This window comes from Petromyzon marinus, unplaced genomic scaffold (genome assembly GCF_048934315.1).
Source record: "Petromyzon marinus isolate PM22_M1 ecotype Great Lakes invasive population unplaced genomic scaffold, UKy_Petmar_22M1.pri1.0 PM_G_Scaffold_36, whole genome shotgun sequence".
NCBI classification, from domain to species: Eukaryota; Metazoa; Chordata; class Hyperoartia; order Petromyzontiformes; family Petromyzontidae; genus Petromyzon; species Petromyzon marinus.
Window position 1 is genome coordinate 524,240 of NW_027422939.1, and position 21,712 is coordinate 545,951.

The window sequence follows — 21,712 nt, forward strand, 5'->3', positions numbered from 1 at the left end:
ACAGAGATCCACAGACTCACAAATAGACCCATAGACTCACACAGAGACCCATAAACTCACACAGAGACCCATAGACTCACACAGAGACCCATAGACTCACACAGAGACCCATAGACTCACACAGAGACCCATAGACTCACACAGAGACCCATAGATTCACGCAGAGACACATAGACTCACACAGAGACCCACAGACTCACACAGAGACCCATAGACTCACACAGAGACCCACAGACTCACACAGAGACCCATAGACTCACACAGAGACACATAGACTCACACAGAGACCCATAGACTCACACAGAGAAACATAGACTCACACAGAGACCCATAGACTCACACAGAGACCCATAGACTCACACAGAGACCCACAGACTCACGCAGTGACCCATACACTCACACAGAGACCCACAGACTCACACAGAGACCCACAGACTCACACAGAGACCCACAGACTCGCACAGAGATCCACAGACTCACACAGAGACCCATAGACTCACACAGAGACCCATAGACTCACACAGAGACCCATAGACTCACACAGAGACCCATAGACTCACACAGAGACCCATAGAGTCACACAGAGACACATAGACTCACACAGAGACCCTATAGACTCACACAGAGACCAAAAGACTCACTCAGAGACCCATAGACTCACGCAGAGACCCATAGACTCACATAGAGACCCATAGACTCACTCAGAGACCCATAGACTCACACAGAGACCCTTAGACTCACACAGAGACCCATAGACTCACACAGAGACCGACAGACTCACACAGAGACACATAGACTCACACAGAGACCCATAGACTCACACAGAGACCCATAGACTCACACAGAGACACATAGACTCACACAGAGACACATAGACTCACACAGAGACCCATAGACTCACACAGAGACCCATAGACTCACACAGAGACCCACAGACTCACACAGAGACCCACAGACTCACACAGAGACCCATAGACTCACACAGAGACCCATAGACTCACACAGAGACCCATAGACTCACACAGAGACACATAGACTCACACAGAGACTCATAGACTCACACAGAGACACATAGACTCACACAGAGACCCATAGACCCACACAGAGACCCATAGACTCACACAGAGACCCATAGACTCACACAGAGACCCACAGACTTACACAGAAACCCATAGACTCGCATAGAGATCCACAGACTCACACATAGACCCATAGACTAACACAGAGACCCATAAACTCACACAGAGACCCATAGACTCACACAGAGACACATAGACTCACACAGAGACCTATAGACTCACACAGAGACCCACAGACTCACACAGAGACCCATAGACTCACACAGAGACCCACAGACTCACACAGAGACCCACAGACTCGCACAGAGATCCACAGACTCACACATAGACCCATAGACTCACACAGAGACCCATAAAGTCACACAGAGACCCATAGACTCACACAGAGACCGATAGACTTACACAGAGACCCACAGACTCACACAGAGACCCATAGACTCACACAGAGACCCACAGACTCACACAGAGACCCACAGACTCACGCAGTGACCCATACACTCACACAGAGACCCACAGACTCACACAGAGACCCACAGACTCACACAGAGACCCACAGACTCGCACAGAGATCCACAGACTCACACAGAGACCCATAGACTCACACAGAGACCCATAGACTCACACAGAGACCCATAGACTCACACAGAGACCCATAGACTCACACAGAGACCCATAGAGTCACACAGAGATACATAGACTCACACAGAGACCCCATAGACTCACACAGAGACCAAAAGACTCACTCAGAGACCCATAGACTCACGCAGAGACCCACAGACTCACATAGAGACTCATAGACTCACTCAGAGACCCATAGACTCACACAGAGACCCTTAGACTCACACAGAGAACCATAGACTCACACAGAGACCGACAGACTCACACAGAGACACATAGACTCACACAGAGACCCATAGACTCACACAGAGACCCATAGACTCACACAGAGACACATAGACTCACACAGAGACCCATAGACTCACACAGAGACACATAGACTCACACAGAGACCCATAAACTCACACAGAGACCCACAGACTCATACAGAGACCCATAGACTCACACAGAGACCCACAGACTCACACAGAGACCCACAGACTCGCAACAGAGATCCACAGACTCACACATAGACCCATAGACTCACACAGAGACCCATAAAGTCACACAGAGACCCATAGACTCACACAGAGACTGATAGACTTACACAGAGACCCACAGACTCACACAGAGACCCATAGACTCACACAGAGACCCACAGACTCACACAGAGACCCATCGACTCACACAGAGACCCATAGACTCACACAGAGACCCATAGACTCACACAAAGACCCATAGACTCACACAGAGACCCACAGACTCACACAGAGACCCATAGACTCACAAAGCGACCCATAGACTCACACAGAGATCCACAGACTCACACATAGACCCATAGACTCACACAGAGACCCATAAACTCACACAGAGACCCATAGACTCACACAGAGACCCATAGACTCACACAGAGACCCATAGACTCACACAGAGACCCATAGACTCACACAGAGACCCATAGATGCACGCAGAGACACATAGACTCACACAGAGACCCACAGACTCACACAGAGACCCATAGACTCACACAGACACCCACAGACTCACACAGAGACCCATAGACTCACACAGAGACACATAGATTCACACAGAGACCCATAGACTCACACAGAGACACATAGACTCACACAGAGACCCATAGACTCACACAGAGACCCACAGACTCACACAGAGGCCCATAGACTCACACAGAGACCCACAGACTCACACAGAGACCCACAGACTCACGCAGTGACCCATACACTCACACAGAGACCCACAGACTCACACAGAGACCCACAGACTCACACAGAGACCCACAGACTCGCACAGAGATCCACAGACTCACACAGAGACCCATAGACTCACACAGAGACCCATAGACTCACACAGAGACCCATAGACTCACACAGAGACCCATAGAGTCACACAGAGACACATAGACTCACACAGAGACCCCATAGACTCACACAGAGACCAAAAGACTCACTCAGAGACCCATAGACTCACGCAGAGACCCATAGACTCACATAGAGACCCATAGACTCACTCAGAGACCCATAGACTCACACAGAGACCCTTAGACTCACACAGAGACCCATAGACTCACACAGAGACCGACAGACTCACACAGAGACACATAGACTCACACAGAGACCCATAGACTCACACAGAGACACATAGACTCACACAGAGACACATAGACTCACACAGAGACCCATAGACTCACACAGAGACCCATAGACTCACACAGAGACCCACAGACTCACACAGAGACCCACAGACTCACACAGAGACCCATAGACTCACACAGAGACCCATAGACTCACACAGAGACCCATAGACTCACACAGAGACACATAGACTCACACAGAGACTCATAGACTCACACAGAGACACATAGACTCACACAGAGACCCATAGACCCACACAGAGACCCATAGACTCACACAGAGACCCATAGACTCACACAGAGACCCACAGACTTACACAGAAACCCATAGACTCGCATAGAGATCCACAGACTCACACATAGACCCATAGACTAACACAGAGACCCATAAACTCACACAGAGACCCATAGACTCACACAGAGACACATAGACTCACACAGAGACCCATAGAATCACACAGAGACCCACAGACTCACACAGAGACCCATAGACTCACACAGAGACCCACAGACTCACACAGAGACCCACAGACTCGCACAGAGATCCACAGACTCACACATAGACCCATAGACTCACACAGAGACCCATAAAGTCACACAGAGACCCATAGACTCACACAGAGACCGATAGACTTACACAGAGACCCACAGACTCACACAGAGACCCATAGACTCACACAGAGACCCACAGACTCACACAGAGACCCACAGACTCACGCAGTGACCCATACACTCACACAGAGACCCACAGACTCACACAGAGACCCACAGACTCACACAGAGACCCACAGACTCGCACAGAGATCCACAGACTCACACAGAGACCCATAGACTCACACAGAGACCCATAGACTCACACAGAGACCCATAGACTCACACAGAGACCCATAGACTCACACAGAGACCCATAGAGTCACACAGAGACACATAGACTCACACAGAGACCCCATAGACTCACACAGAGACCAAAAGACTCACTCAGAGACCCATAGACTCACGCAGAGACCCATAGACTCTCATAGAGACTCATAGACTCACACAGAGACCCTTAGACTCACACAGAGACCCATAGACTCACACAGAGACCGACAGACTCACACAGAGACACATAGACTCACACAGAGACCCATAGACTCACACAGAGACCCACAGACTCACACAGAGACACATAGACTCACACAGAGACACATAGACTCACACAGAGACCCATAGACTCACACAGAGACCCATAGACTCACACAGAGACCCACAGACTCACACAGAGACCCACAGACTCACACAGAGACCCATAGACTCACACAGAGACCCATAGACTCACACAGAGACCCATAGACTCACACAGAGACCCATAGACTCACACAGAGACACATAGACTCACACAGAGACTCATAGACTCACACAGAGACACATAGACTCACACAGAGACCCATAGACCCACACAGAGACCCATAGACTCAAACAGAGACCCATAGACTCACACAGAGACCCACAGACTTACACAGAAACCCATAGACTCGCATAGAGATCCACAGACTCACACATAGACCCATAGACTAACACAGAGACCCATAAACTCACACAGAGACCCATAGACTCACACAGAGACACATAGACTCACACAGAGACCCATAGACTCACACAGAGACCCACAGACTCACACAGAGACCCATAGACTCACACAGAGACCCACAGACTCACACAGAGACCCACAGACTCGCAACAGAGATCCACAGACTCACACATAGACCCATAGACTCACACAGAGACCCATAAAGTCACACAGAGACCCATAGACTCACACAGAGACTGATAGACTTACACAGAGACCCACAGACTCACACAGAGACCCATAGACTCACACAGAGACCCACAGACTCACACAGAGACCCATCGACTCACACAGAGACCCATAGACTCACACAGAGACCCATAGACTCACACAAAGACCCATAGACTCACACAGAGACCCACAGACTCACACAGAGACCCATAGACTCACAAAGCGACCCATAGACTCACACAGAGATCCACAGACTCACACATAGACCCATAGACTCACACAGAGACCTATAAACTCACACAGAGACCCATAGACTCTCATAGAGACCCATAGACTCACACAGAGACCCTTAGACTCACACAGAGACCCATAGACTCACACAGAGACCGACAGACTCACACAGAGACACATAGACTCACACAGAGACCCATAGACTCACACAGAGACCCACAGACTCACACAGAGACACATAGACTCACACAGAGACACATAGACTCACACAGAGACCCATAGACTCACACAGAGACCCATAGACTCACACAGAGACCCACAGACTCACACAGAGACCCACAGACTCACACAGAGACCCACAGACTCACACAGAGACCCATAGACTCACACAGAGACCCACAGACTCACACAGAGACCCACAGACTCACGCAGTGACCCATACACTCACACAGAGACCCACAGACTCACACAGAGACCCACAGACTCACACAGAGACCCACAGACTCGCACAGAGATCCACAGACTCACACAGAGACCCATAGACTCACACAGAGACCCATAGACTCACACAGAGACCCATAGACTCACACAGAGACCCATAGACTCACACAGAGACCCATAGAGTCACACAGAGACACATAGACTCACACAGAGACCCCATAGACTCACACAGAGACCAAAAGACTCACTCAGAGACCCATAGACTCACGCAGAGACCCATAGACTCTCATAGAGACTCATAGACTCACACAGAGACCCTTAGACTCACACAGAGACCCATAGACTCACACAGAGACCGACAGACTCACACAGAGACACATAGACTCACACAGAGACCCATAGACTCACACAGAGACCCACAGACTCACACAGAGACACATAGACTCACACAGAGACCCATAGACTCACACAGAGACCCATAGACTCACACAGAGACCCATAGACTCACACAGAGACACATAGACTCACACAGAGACTCATAGACTCACACAGAGACACATAGACACACACAGAGACCCATAGACCCACACAGAGACCCATAGACTCACACAGAGACCCATAGACTCACACAGAGACCCACAGACTTACACAGAAACCCATAGACTCGCATAGAGATCCACAGACTCACACATAGACCCATAGACTAACACAGAGACCCATAAACTCACACAGAGACCCATAGACTCACACAGAGACACATAGACTCACACAGAGACCCATAGACTCACACAGAGACCCACAGACTCACACAGAGACCCATAGACTCACACAGAGACCCACAGACTCACACAGAGACCCACAGACTCGCAACAGAGATCCACAGACTCACACATAGACCCATAGACTCACACAGAGACCCATAAAGTCACACAGAGACCCATAGACTCACACAGAGACTGATAGACTTACACAGAGACCCACAGACTCACACAGAGACCCATAGACTCACACAGAGACCCACAGACTCACACAGAGACCCATCGACTCACACAGAGACCCATAGACTCACACAGAGACCCATAGACTCACACAAAGACCCATAGACTCACACAGAGACCCACAGACTCACACAGAGACCCATAGACTCACAAAGCGACCCATAGACTCACACAGAGATCCACAGACTCACACATAGACCCATAGACTCACACAGAGACCTATAAACTCACACAGAGACCCATAGACTCTCATAGAGACCCATAGACTCACACAGAGACCCTTAGACTCACACAGAGACCCATAGACTCACACAGAGACCGACAGACTCACACAGAGACACATAGACTCACACAGAGACCCATAGACTCACACAGAGACCCACAGACTCACACAGAGACACATAGACTCACACAGAGACACATAGACTCACACAGAGACCCATAGACTCACACAGAGACCCATAGACTCACACAGAGACCCACAGACTCACACAGAGACCCACAGACTCACACAGAGACCCATAGACTCACACAGAGACCCATAGACTCACACAGAGACCCATAGACTCACACAGAGACCCATAGACTCACACAGAGACACATAGACTCACACAGAGACTCATAGACTCACACAGAGACACATAGACTCACACAGAGACCCATAGACCCACACAGAGACCCATAGACTCACACAGAGACCCATAGATTCACACAGAGACCCACAGACTTACACAGAAACCCATAGACTCGCATAGAGATCCACAGACTCACACATAGACCCATAGACTAACACAGAGACCCATAAACTCACACAGAGACCCATAGACTCACACAGAGACACATAGACTCACACAGAGACCCATAGACTCACACAGAGACCCACAGACTCACACAGAGACCCATAGACTCACACAGAGACCCACAGACTCACACAGAGACCCACAGACTCGCAACAGAGATCCACAGACTCACACATAGACCCATAGACTCACACAGAGGCCCATAAAGTCACACAGAGACCCATAGACTCACACAGAGACTGATAGACTTACACAGAGACCCACAGACTCACACAGAGACCCATAGACTCACACAGAGACCCACAGACTCACACAGAGACCCATCGACTCACACAGAGACCCATAGACTCACACAGAGACCCATAGACTCACACAAAGACCCATAGACTCACACAGAGACCCACAGACTCACACAGAGACCCATAGACTCACAAAGCGACCCATAGACTCACACAGAGATCCACAGACTCACACATAGACCCATAGACTCACACAGAGACCTATAAACTCACACAGAGACCCATAGACTCACACAGAGACCCATAGACTCACACAGAGACCCATAGACTCACACAGAGACCCATAGACTCACACAGAGACCCATAGATGCACGCAGAGACACATAGACTCACACAGAGACCCACAGACTCACACAGAGACCCATAGACTCACACAGACACCCACAGACTCACACAGAGACCCATAGACTCACACAGAGACACATAGATTCACACAGAGACCCATAGACTCACACAGAGACACATAGACTCACACAGAGACCCATAGACTCACACAGAGACCCACAGACTCACACAGAGGCCCATAGACTCACACAGAGACCCACAGACTCACACAGAGTCCCACAGACTCGCACAGAGATCCACAGACTCACACAGAGACCCATAGACTAACACAGAGACCCATAAACTCACACAGAGACCCATAGATTCACACAGAGACCCATAGACTCACACAGAGACCCCCAGAGACTCACACAGAGACACATAGACTCACACAGAGACCCATAGAATCACACAGAGACACATAGACTCACACAGAGACCGATAGACTCACACAGAGACACATAGACTCACACAGAGACCCATAGACTCACACAGAGACACATAGACTCACACAGAGACCCATAGACTCACAAAGCGACCCATAGACTCACACAGAGATCCACAGACTCACACATAGACCCATAGACTCACACAGAGACCCATAGACTCACACAGAGACCCATAGACTCACACAGAGACCCATAGACTCACACAGAGACCCACAGACTCACACAGAGACCCATAGACTCACACAAAGACCCATAGACTCACACAGAGACCCATAGACTCACACAGAGACCCATAGATTCACGCAGAGACACATAGACTCACACAGAGACCCACAGACTCACACAGAGACCCACAGACTCACACAGAGACCCATAGACTCACACAGAGACCCACAGACTCACACAGAGACCCACAGACTCACACAGAGACCCATAGACTCACACAGAGACCCATAGACTCACACAGAGACCCATAGACTCACACAGAGACCCATAGACTCACACAGAGACACATAGACTCACACAGAGACTCATAGACTCACACAGAGACACATAGACTCACACAGAGACCCATAGACCCACACAGAGACCCATAGACTCAAACAGAGACCCATAGACTCACACAGAGACCCACAGACTTACACAGAAACCCATAGACTCGCATAGAGATCCACAGACTCACACATAGACCCATAGACTAACACAGAGACCCATAAACTCACACAGAGACCCATAGACTCACACAGAGACACATAGACTCACACAGAGACCCATAGACTCACACAGAGACCCACAGACTCACACAGAGACCCATAGACTCACACAGAGACCCACAGACTCACACAGAGACCCACAGACTCGCAACAGAGATCCACAGACTCACACATAGACCCATAGACTCACACAGAGACCCATAAAGTCACACAGAGACCCATAGACTCACACAGAGACTGATAGACTTACACAGAGACCCACAGACTCACACAGAGACCCATAGACTCACACAGAGACCCACAGACTCACACAGAGACCCATCGACTCACACAGAGACCCATAGACTCACACAGAGACCCATAGACTCACACAAAGACCCATAGACTCACACAGAGACCCACAGACTCACACAGAGACCCATAGACTCACAAAGCGACCCATAGACTCACACAGAGATCCACAGACTCACACATAGACCCATAGACTCACACAGAGACCTATAAACTCACACAGAGACCCATAGACTCTCATAGAGACCCATAGACTCACACAGAGACCCTTAGACTCACACAGAGACCCATAGACTCACACAGAGACCGACAGACTCACACAGAGACACATAGACTCACACAGAGACCCATAGACTCACACAGAGACCCACAGACTCACACAGAGACACATAGACTCACACAGAGACACATAGACTCACACAGAGACCCATAGACTCACACAGAGACCCATAGACTCACACAGAGACCCACAGACTCACACAGAGACCCACAGACTCACACAGAGACCCACAGACTCACACAGAGACCCATAGACTCACACAGAGACCCACAGACTCACACAGAGACCCACAGACTCACGCAGTGACCCATACACTCACACAGAGACCCACAGACTCACACAGAGACCCACAGACTCACACAGAGACCCACAGACTCGCACAGAGATCCACAGACTCACACAGAGACCCATAGACTCACACAGAGACCCATAGACTCACACAGAGACCCATAGACTCACACAGAGACCCATAGAGTCACACAGAGACACATAGACTCACACAGAGACCCCATAGACTCACACAGAGACCAAAAGACTCACTCAGAGACCCATAGACTCACGCAGAGACCCATAGACTCTCATAGAGACTCATAGACTCACACAGAGACCCTTAGACTCACACAGAGACCCATAGACTCACACAGAGACCGACAGACTCACACAGAGACACATAGACTCACACAGAGACCCATAGACTCACACAGAGACCCACAGACTCACACAGAGACACATAGACTCACACAGAGACCCATAGACTCACACAGAGACCCATAGACTCACACAGAGACCCATAGACTCACACAGAGACACATAGACTCACACAGAGACTCATAGACTCACACAGAGACACATAGACACACACAGAGACCCATAGACCCACACAGAGACCCATAGACTCACACAGAGACCCATAGACTCACACAGAGACCCACAGACTTACACAGAAACCCATAGACTCGCATAGAGATCCACAGACTCACACATAGACCCATAGACTAACACAGAGACCCATAAACTCACACAGAGACCCATAGACTCACACAGAGACACATAGACTCACACAGAGACCCATAGACTCACACAGAGACCCACAGACTCACACAGAGACCCATAGACTCACACAGAGACCCACAGACTCACACAGAGACCCACAGACTCGCAACAGAGATCCACAGACTCACACATAGACCCATAGACTCACACAGAGACCCATAAAGTCACACAGAGACCCATAGACTCACACAGAGACTGATAGACTTACACAGAGACCCACAGACTCACACAGAGACCCATAGACTCACACAGAGACCCACAGACTCACACAGAGACCCATCGACTCACACAGAGACCCATAGACTCACACAGAGACCCATAGACTCACACAAAGACCCATAGACTCACACAGAGACCCACAGACTCACACAGAGACCCATAGACTCACAAAGCGACCCATAGACTCACACAGAGATCCACAGACTCACACATAGACCCATAGACTCACACAGAGACCTATAAACTCACACAGAGACCCATAGACTCTCATAGAGACCCATAGACTCACACAGAGACCCTTAGACTCACACAGAGACCCATAGACTCACACAGAGACCGACAGACTCACACAGAGACACATAGACTCACACAGAGACCCATAGACTCACACAGAGACCCACAGACTCACACAGAGACACATAGACTCACACAGAGACACATAGACTCACACAGAGACCCATAGACTCACACAGAGACCCATAGACTCACACAGAGACCCACAGACTCACACAGAGACCCACAGACTCACACAGAGACCCATAGACTCACACAGAGACCCATAGACTCACACAGAGACCCATAGACTCACACAGAGACCCATAGACTCACACAGAGACACATAGACTCACACAGAGACTCATAGACTCACACAGAGACACATAGACTCACACAGAGACCCATAGACCCACACAGAGACCCATAGACTCACACAGAGACCCATAGACTCACACAGAGACCCACAGACTTACACAGAAACCCATAGACTCGCATAGAGATCCACAGACTCACACATAGACCCATAGACTAACACAGAGACCCATAAACTCACACAGAGACCCATAGACTCACACAGAGACACATAGACTCACACAGAGACCCATAGACTCACACAGAGACCCACAGACTCACACAGAGACCCATAGACTCACACAGAGACCCACAGACTCACACAGAGACCCACAGACTCGCAACAGAGATCCACAGACTCACACATAGACCCATAGACTCACACAGAGACCCATAAAGTCACACAGAGACCCATAGACTCACACAGAGACTGATAGACTTACACAGAGACCCACAGACTCACACAGAGACCCATAGACTCACTCAGAGACCCACAGACTCACACAGAGACCCATCGACTCACACAGAGACCCATAGACTCACACAGAGACCCATAGACTCACACAAAGACCCATAGACTCACACAGAGACCCACAGACTCACACAGAGACCCATAGACTCACAAAGCGACCCATAGACTCACACAGAGATCCACAGACTCACACATAGACCCATAGACTCACACAGAGACCTATAAACTCACACAGAGACCCATAGACTCACACAGAGACCCATAGACTCACACAGAGACCCATAGACTCACACAGAGACCCATAGACTCACACAGAGACCCATAGATGCACGCAGAGACACATAGACTCACACAGAGACCCACAGACTCACACAGAGACCCATAGACTCACACAGACACCCACAGACTCACACAGAGACCCATAGACTCACACAGAGACACATAGATTCACACAGAGACCCATAGACTCACACAGAGACACATAGACTCACACAGAGACCCATAGACTCACACAGAGACCCACAGACTCACACAGAGGCCCATAGACTCACACAGAGACCCACAGACTCACACAGAGTCCCACAGACTCGCACAGAGATCCACAGACTCACACAGAGACCCATAGACTAACACAGAGACCCATAAACTCACACAGAGACCCATAGATTCACACAGAGACCCATAGACTCACACAGAGACCCCCAGAGACTCACACAGAGACACATAGACTCACACAGAGACCCATAGAATCACACAGAGACACATAGACTCACACAGAGACCGATAGACTCACACAGAGACACATAGACTCACACAGAGACCCATAGACTCACACAGAGACACATAGACTCACACAGAGACCCATAGACTCACAAAGCGACCCATAGACTCACACAGAGATCCACAGACTCACACATAGACCCATAGACTCACACAGAGACCCATAGACTCACACAGAGACCCATAGACTCACACAGAGACCCATAGACTCACACAGAGACCCACAGACTCACACAGAGACCCATAGACTCACACAAAGACCCATAGACTCACACAGAGACCCATAGACTCACACAGAGACCCATAGATTCACGCAGAGACACATAGACTCACACAGAGACCCACAGACTCACACAGAGACCCATAGACTCACACAGAGACCCACAGACTCACACAGAGACCCATAGACTCACACAGAGACACATAGACTCACACAGAGACCCACAGACTCACACAGAGACCTATAGACTCACACAGAGACCCACAGACTCACACAGAGACCCATAGACTCACACAGAGACCCATAGACTCACACAGAGACCCATAGACTCACACAGAGACCCATAGACTCACACAGAGACCCACAGACTCACACAGAGACCCATAGACTCACAAAGCGACCCATAGACTCACACAGAGACCCACAGACTCACACATAGACCCATAGACTCACACAGAGACCCATAAACTCACACAGAGACCCATAGACTCACACAGAGACCCATAGACTCACACAGAGACCCATAGACTCACACAGAGACCCATAGACTCACACAGAGACCCATAGATTCACGCAGAGACACATAGACTCACACAGAGACCCACAGACTCACACAGAGACCCGTAGACTCACACAGAGACCCACAGACTCACACAGAGACCCATAGACTCACACAGAGACCCATAGACTCACACAGAGACCCATAGAGTCACACAGAGACACATAGACTCACACAGAGACCCCATAGACTCACACAGAGACCAAAAGACTCACTCAGAGACCCATAGACTCACGCAGAGACCCATAGACTCTCATAGAGACTCATAGACTCACACAGAGACCCTTAGACTCACACAGAGACCCATAGACTCACACAGAGACCGACAGACTCACACAGAGACACATAGACTCACACAGAGACCCATAGACTCACACAGAGACCCACAGACTCACACAGAGACACATAGACTCACACAGAGACCCATAGACTCACACAGAGACCCATAGACTCACACAGAGACCCATAGACTCACACAGAGACACATAGACTCACACAGAGACTCATAGACTCACACAGAGACACATAGACACACACAGAGACCCATAGACCCACACAGAGACCCATAGACTCACACAGAGACCCATAGACTCACACAGAGACCCACAGACTTACACAGAAACCCATAGACTCGCATAGAGATCCACAGACTCACACATAGACCCATAGACTAACACAGAGACCCATAAACTCACACAGAGACCCATAGACTCACACAGAGACACATAGACTCACACAGAGACCCATAGACTCACACAGAGACCCACAGACTCACACAGAGACCCATAGACTCACACAGAGACCCACAGACTCACACAGAGACCCACAGACTCGCAACAGAGATCCACAGACTCACACATAGACCCATAGACTCACACAGAGACCCATAAAGTCACACAGAGACCCATAGACTCACACAGAGACTGATAGACTTACACAGAGACCCACAGACTCACACAGAGACCCATAGACTCACACAGAGACCCACAGACTCACACAGAGACCCATCGACTCACACAGAGACCCATAGACTCACACAGAGACCCATAGACTCACACAAAGACCCATAGACTCACACAGAGACCCACAGACTCACACAGAGACCCATAGACTCACAAAGCGACCCATAGACTCACACAGAGATCCACAGACTCACACATAGACCCATAGACTCACACAGAGACCTATAAACTCACACAGAGACCCATAGACTCTCATAGAGACCCATAGACTCACACAGAGACCCTTAGACTCACACAGAGACCCATAGACTCACACAGAGACCGACAGACTCACACAGAGACACATAGACTCACACAGAGACCCATAGACTCACACAGAGACCCACAGACTCACACAGAGACACATAGACTCACACAGAGACACATAGACTCACACAGAGACCCATAGACTCACACAGAGACCCATAGACTCACACAGAGACCCACAGACTCACACAGAGACCCACAGACTCACACAGAGACCCATAGACTCACACAGAGACCCATAGACTCACACAGAGACCCATAGACTCACACAGAGACCCATAGACTCACACAGAGACACATAGACTCACACAGAGACTCATAGACTCACACAGAGACACATAGACTCACACAGAGACCCATAGACCCACACAGAGACCCATAGACTCACACAGAGACCCATAGACTCACACAGAGACCCACAGACTTACACAGAAACCCATAGACTCGCATAGAGATCCACAGACTCACACATAGACCCATAGACTAACACAGAGACCCATAAACTCACACAGAGACCCATAGACTCACACAGAGACACATAGACTCACACAGAGACCCATAGACTCACACAGAGACCCACAGACTCACACAGAGACCCATAGACTCACACAGAGACCCACAGACTCACACAGAGACCCACAGACTCGCAACAGAGATCCACAGACTCACACATAGACCCATAGACTCACACAGAGACCCATAAAGTCACACAGAGACCCATAGACTCACACAGAGACTGATAGACTTACACAGAGACCCACAGACTCACACAGAGACCCATAGACTCACTCAGAGACCCACAGACTCACACAGAGACCCATCGACTCACACAGAGACCCATAGACTCACACAGAGACCCATAGACTCACACAAAGACCCATAGACTCACACAGAGACCCACAGACTCACACAGAGACCCATAGACTCACAAAGCGACCCATAGACTCACACAGAGATCCACAGACTCACACATAGACCCATAGACTCACACAGAGACCTATAAACTCACACAGAGACCCATAGACTCACACAGAGACCCATAGACTCACACAGAGACCCATAGACTCACACAGAGACCCATAGACTCACACAGAGACCCATAGATGCACGCAGAGACACATAGACTCACACAGAGACCCACAGACTCACACAGAGACCCATAGACTCACACAGACACCCACAGACTCACACAGAGACCCATAGACTCACACAGAGACACATAGATTCACACAGAGACCCATAGACTCACACAGAGACACATAGACTCACACAGAGACCCATAGACTCACACAGAGACCCACAGACTCACACAGAGGCCCATAGACTCACACAGAGACCCACAGACTCACACAGAGTCCCACAGACTCGCACAGAGATCCACAGACTCACACAGAGACCCATAGACTAACACAGAGACCCATAAACTCACACAGAGACCCATAGATTCACACAGAGACCCATAGACTCACACAGAGACCCCCAGAGACTCACACAGAGACACATAGACTCACACAGAGACCCATAGAATCACACAGAGACACATAGACTCACACAGAGACCGATAGACTCACACAGAGACACATAGACTCACACAGAGACCCATAGACTCACACAGAGACACATAGACTCACACAGAGACCCATAGACTCACAAAGCGACCCATAGACTCACACAGAGATCCACAGACTCACACATAGACCCATAGACTCACACAGAGACCCATAGACTCACACAGAGACCCATAGACTCACACAGAGACCCATAGACTCACACAGAGACCCACAGACTCACACAGAGACCCATAGACTCACACAAAGACCCATAGACTCACACAGAGACCCATAGACTCACACAGAGACCCATAGATTCACGCAGAGACACATAGACTCACACAGAGACCCACAGACTCACACAGAGACCCATAGACTCACACAGAGACCCACAGACTCACACAGAGACCCATAGACTCACACAGAGACACATAGACTCACACAGAGACCCACAGACTCACACAGAGACCTATAGACTCACACAGAGACCCACAGACTCACACAGAGACCCATAGACTCACACAGAGACCCATAGACTCACACAGAGACCCATAGACTCACACAGAGACCCATAGACTCACACAGAGACCCACAGACTCACACAGAGACCCATAGACTCACAAAGCGACCCATAGACTCACACAGAGACCCACAGACTCACACATAGACCCATAGACTCACACAGAGACCCATAAACTCACACAGAGACCCATAGACTCACACAGAGACCCATAGACTCACACAGAGACCCATAGACTCACACAGAGACCCATAGACTCACACAGAGACCCATAGATTCACGCAGAGACACATAGACTCACACAGAGACCCACAGACTCACACAGAGACCCGTAGACTCACACAGAGACCCACAGACTCACACAGAGACCCATAGACTCACACAGAGACACATAGACTCACACAGAGACCCATAGACTCACACAGAGAAACATAGACTCACACAGAGACCCATAGACTCACACAGAGACCCATAGACTCACACAGAGACCCACAGACTCACGCAGTGACCCATACACTCACACAGAGACCCACAGACTCACACAGAGACCCACAGACTCACACAGAGACCCACAGACTCGCACAGAGATCCACAGACTCACACAGAGACCCACAGACTCGCACAGAGATCCACAGACTCACACATAGACCCATAGACTCACACAAAGACCCATAAAGTCACACAGAGACCCATAGACTCACACAGAGACCGATAGACTTACACAGAGACCCACAGACTCACACAGAGACCCATAGACTCACACAGAGACCCACAGACTCACACAGAGACCCACAGACTCACGCAGTGACCCATACACTCACACAGAGACCCACAGACTCACACAGAGACCCACAAACTCACACAGAGACCCATAGACTCACACAGAGACCCATAGACTCACACAGAGACCCATAGACTCACACAGAGACCCATAGACTCACACAGAGACCCATAGAGTCACACAGAGACACATAGACTCACACAGAGACCCCATAGACTCACACAGAGACCAAAAGACTCACTCAGAGACCCATAGACTCACGCAGAGACCCATAGACTCACATAGAGACTCATAGACTCACTCAGAGACCCATAGACTCACACAGAGACCCTTAGACTCACACAGAGACCCATAGACTCACACAGAGACCGACAGACTCACACAGAGACCGACAGACTCACACAGAGACACATAGACTCACACAGAGACCCATAGACTCACACAGAGACCCATAGACTCACACAGAGACACATAGACTCACACAGAGACCCATAGACTCACACAGAGACCCATAGACTCACACAGAGACCCACAGACTCACACAGAGACCCACAGACTCACACAGAGACCCATAGACTCACACAGAGACCCATAGACTCACACAGAGACCCATAGACTCACACAGAGACCCATAGACTCACACAGAGACACATAGACTCACACAGAGACTCATAGACTCACACAGAGACACATAGACTCACACAGAGACCCATAGACCCACACAGAGACCCATAGACTCACACAGAGACCCATAGACTCACACAGAGACCCACAGACTTACACAGAGACCCACAGACTTACACAGAAACCCATAGACTCGCATAGAGATCCACAGACTCACACATAGACCCATAGACTAACACAGAGACCCATAAACTCACACAGAGACCCATAGACTCACACAGAGACCCATAGACTCACACAGAGACCCACAGACTCACACAGAGACCCATAGACTCACACAGAGACCCACAGACTCACACAGAGACCCACAGACTCGCACAGAGATCCACAGACTCACACATAGACCCATAGACTCACACAGAGACCCATAAAGTCACACAGAGACCCATAGACTCACACAGAGACCGATAGACTTACACAGAGACCCACAGACTCACACAGAGACCCACAGACTCACACAGAGACCCATAGACTCACACAGAGACCCACAGACTCACACAGAGACCCATCGACTCACACAGAGACCCATAGACTCACACAGAGACCCATAGACTCACACAAAGACCCATAGACTCACACAGAGACCCACAGACTCACACAGAGACCCATAGACTCACAAAGCGACCCATAGACTCACTCAGAGATCCACAGACTCACACATAGACCCATAGACTCACACAGAGACCTATAAACTCACACAGAGACCCATAGACTCACACAGAGACCCATAGACTCACACAGAGACCCATAGACTCACACAGAGACCCATAGACTCACACAGAGACCCATAGATGCACGCAGAGACACATAGACTCACACAGAGACCCACAGACTCACACAGAGACCCATAGACTCACACAGAGACACACAGACTCACACAGAGACCCATAGACTCACACAGAGACACATAGATTCACACAGAGACCCATAGACTCACACAGAGACACATAGACTCACACAGAGACCCATAGACTCACACAGAGACCCACAGACTCACACAGAGGCCCATAGACTCACACAGAGACCCACAGACTCACACAGAGTCCCACAGACTCGCACAGAGACCCATAAACTCACACAGAGACCCATAGATTCACACAGAGACCCATAGACTCACACAGAGACCCCCAGAGACTCACACAGAGACACATAGACTCACACAGAGACCCATAGAATCACACAGAGACACATAGTCTCACACAGAGACCCATAGACTCACACAGAGACACATAGACTCACACAGAGACCCATAGACTCACACAGAGACACATAGACTCACACAGAGACCCATAGACTCACAAAGCGACCCATAGACTCACACAGAGATCCACAGACTCACACATAGACCCATAGACTCACACAGAGACCCATAGACTCACACATAGACCCATAGACTCACACAGAGACCCATAGACTCACACAGAGACCCACAGACTCACACAGAGACCCATCGACTCACACAGAGACCCATAGACTCACACAGAGACCCATAGACTCACACAAAGACCCATAGACTCACACAGAGACCCATAGACTCACACAGAGACCCATAGATTCACGCAGAGACACATAGACTCACACAGAGACCCACAGACTCACACAGAGACCCATAGACTCACACAGAGACCCACAGACTCACACAGAGACCCATAGACTCACACAGAGACACATAGACTCACACAGAGACCCACAGACTCACACAGAGACCCATAGACTCACACAGAGACCCACAGACTCACACAGAGACCCATAGACTCACACAGAGACCCATAGACTCACACAGAGACCCATAGACTCACACAGAGACCCATAGACTCACACAGAGACAAAAAGACTCACACAGAGACCCATAGACTCACAAAGCGACCCATAGACTCACACATAGATCCACAGACTCACACATAGACCCATAGACTCACACAGAGACCCATAAACTCACACAGAGACCCATAGACTCACACAGAGACCCATAGACTCACACAGAGCCCCATAGACTCACACAGAGACCCATAGACTCACACAGAGACCCATAGATTCACGCAGAGACACATAGACTCACACAGAGACCCACAGACTCACACAGAGACCCGTAGACTCACACAGAGACCCACAGACTCACACAGAGACCCATAGACTCACACAGAGACACATAGACTCACACAGAGACCCATAGACTCACACAGAGACCCATAGACTCACACAGAGACCCACAGACTCACACAGAGACCCATAGACTCACAAAGCGACCCATAGACTCACACATAGATCCACAGACTCACACATAGACCCATAGACTCACACAGAGACCCATAAACTCACACAGAGACCCATAGACTCACACAGAGACCCACAGACTCACACAGAGACCCATAGACTCACACAGAGACCCACAGACTCACACAGAGACCCACAGACTCGCACAGAGATCCACAGACTCACACATAGACCCATAGACTCACACAGAGACCCATAAAGTCACACAGAGACCCATAGACTCACACAGAGACCGATAGACTTGCACAGAGACCCACAGACTCACACAGAGACCCACAGACTCACACAGAGACCCATAGACTCACACAGAGACCCACAGACTCACACAGAGACCCATCGACTCACACAGAGACCCATAGACTCACACAGAGACCCATAGACTCACACAAAGACCCATAGACTCACACAGAGACCCACAGACTCACACAGAGACCCATAGACTCACAAAGCGACCCATAGACTCACACAGAGATCCACAGACTCACACATAGACCCATAGACTCACACAGAGACCTATAAACTCACACAGAGACCCATAGACTCACACAGAGACCCATAGACTCACACAGAGACCCATAGACTCACACAGAGACCCATAGACTCACACAGAGACCCATAGATGCACGCAGAGACACATAGACTCACACAGAGACCCACAGACTCACACAGAGACCCATAGACTCACACAGAGACACACAGACTCACACAGAGACCCATAGACTCACACAGAGACACATAGATTCACACAGAGACCCATAGACTCACACAGAGA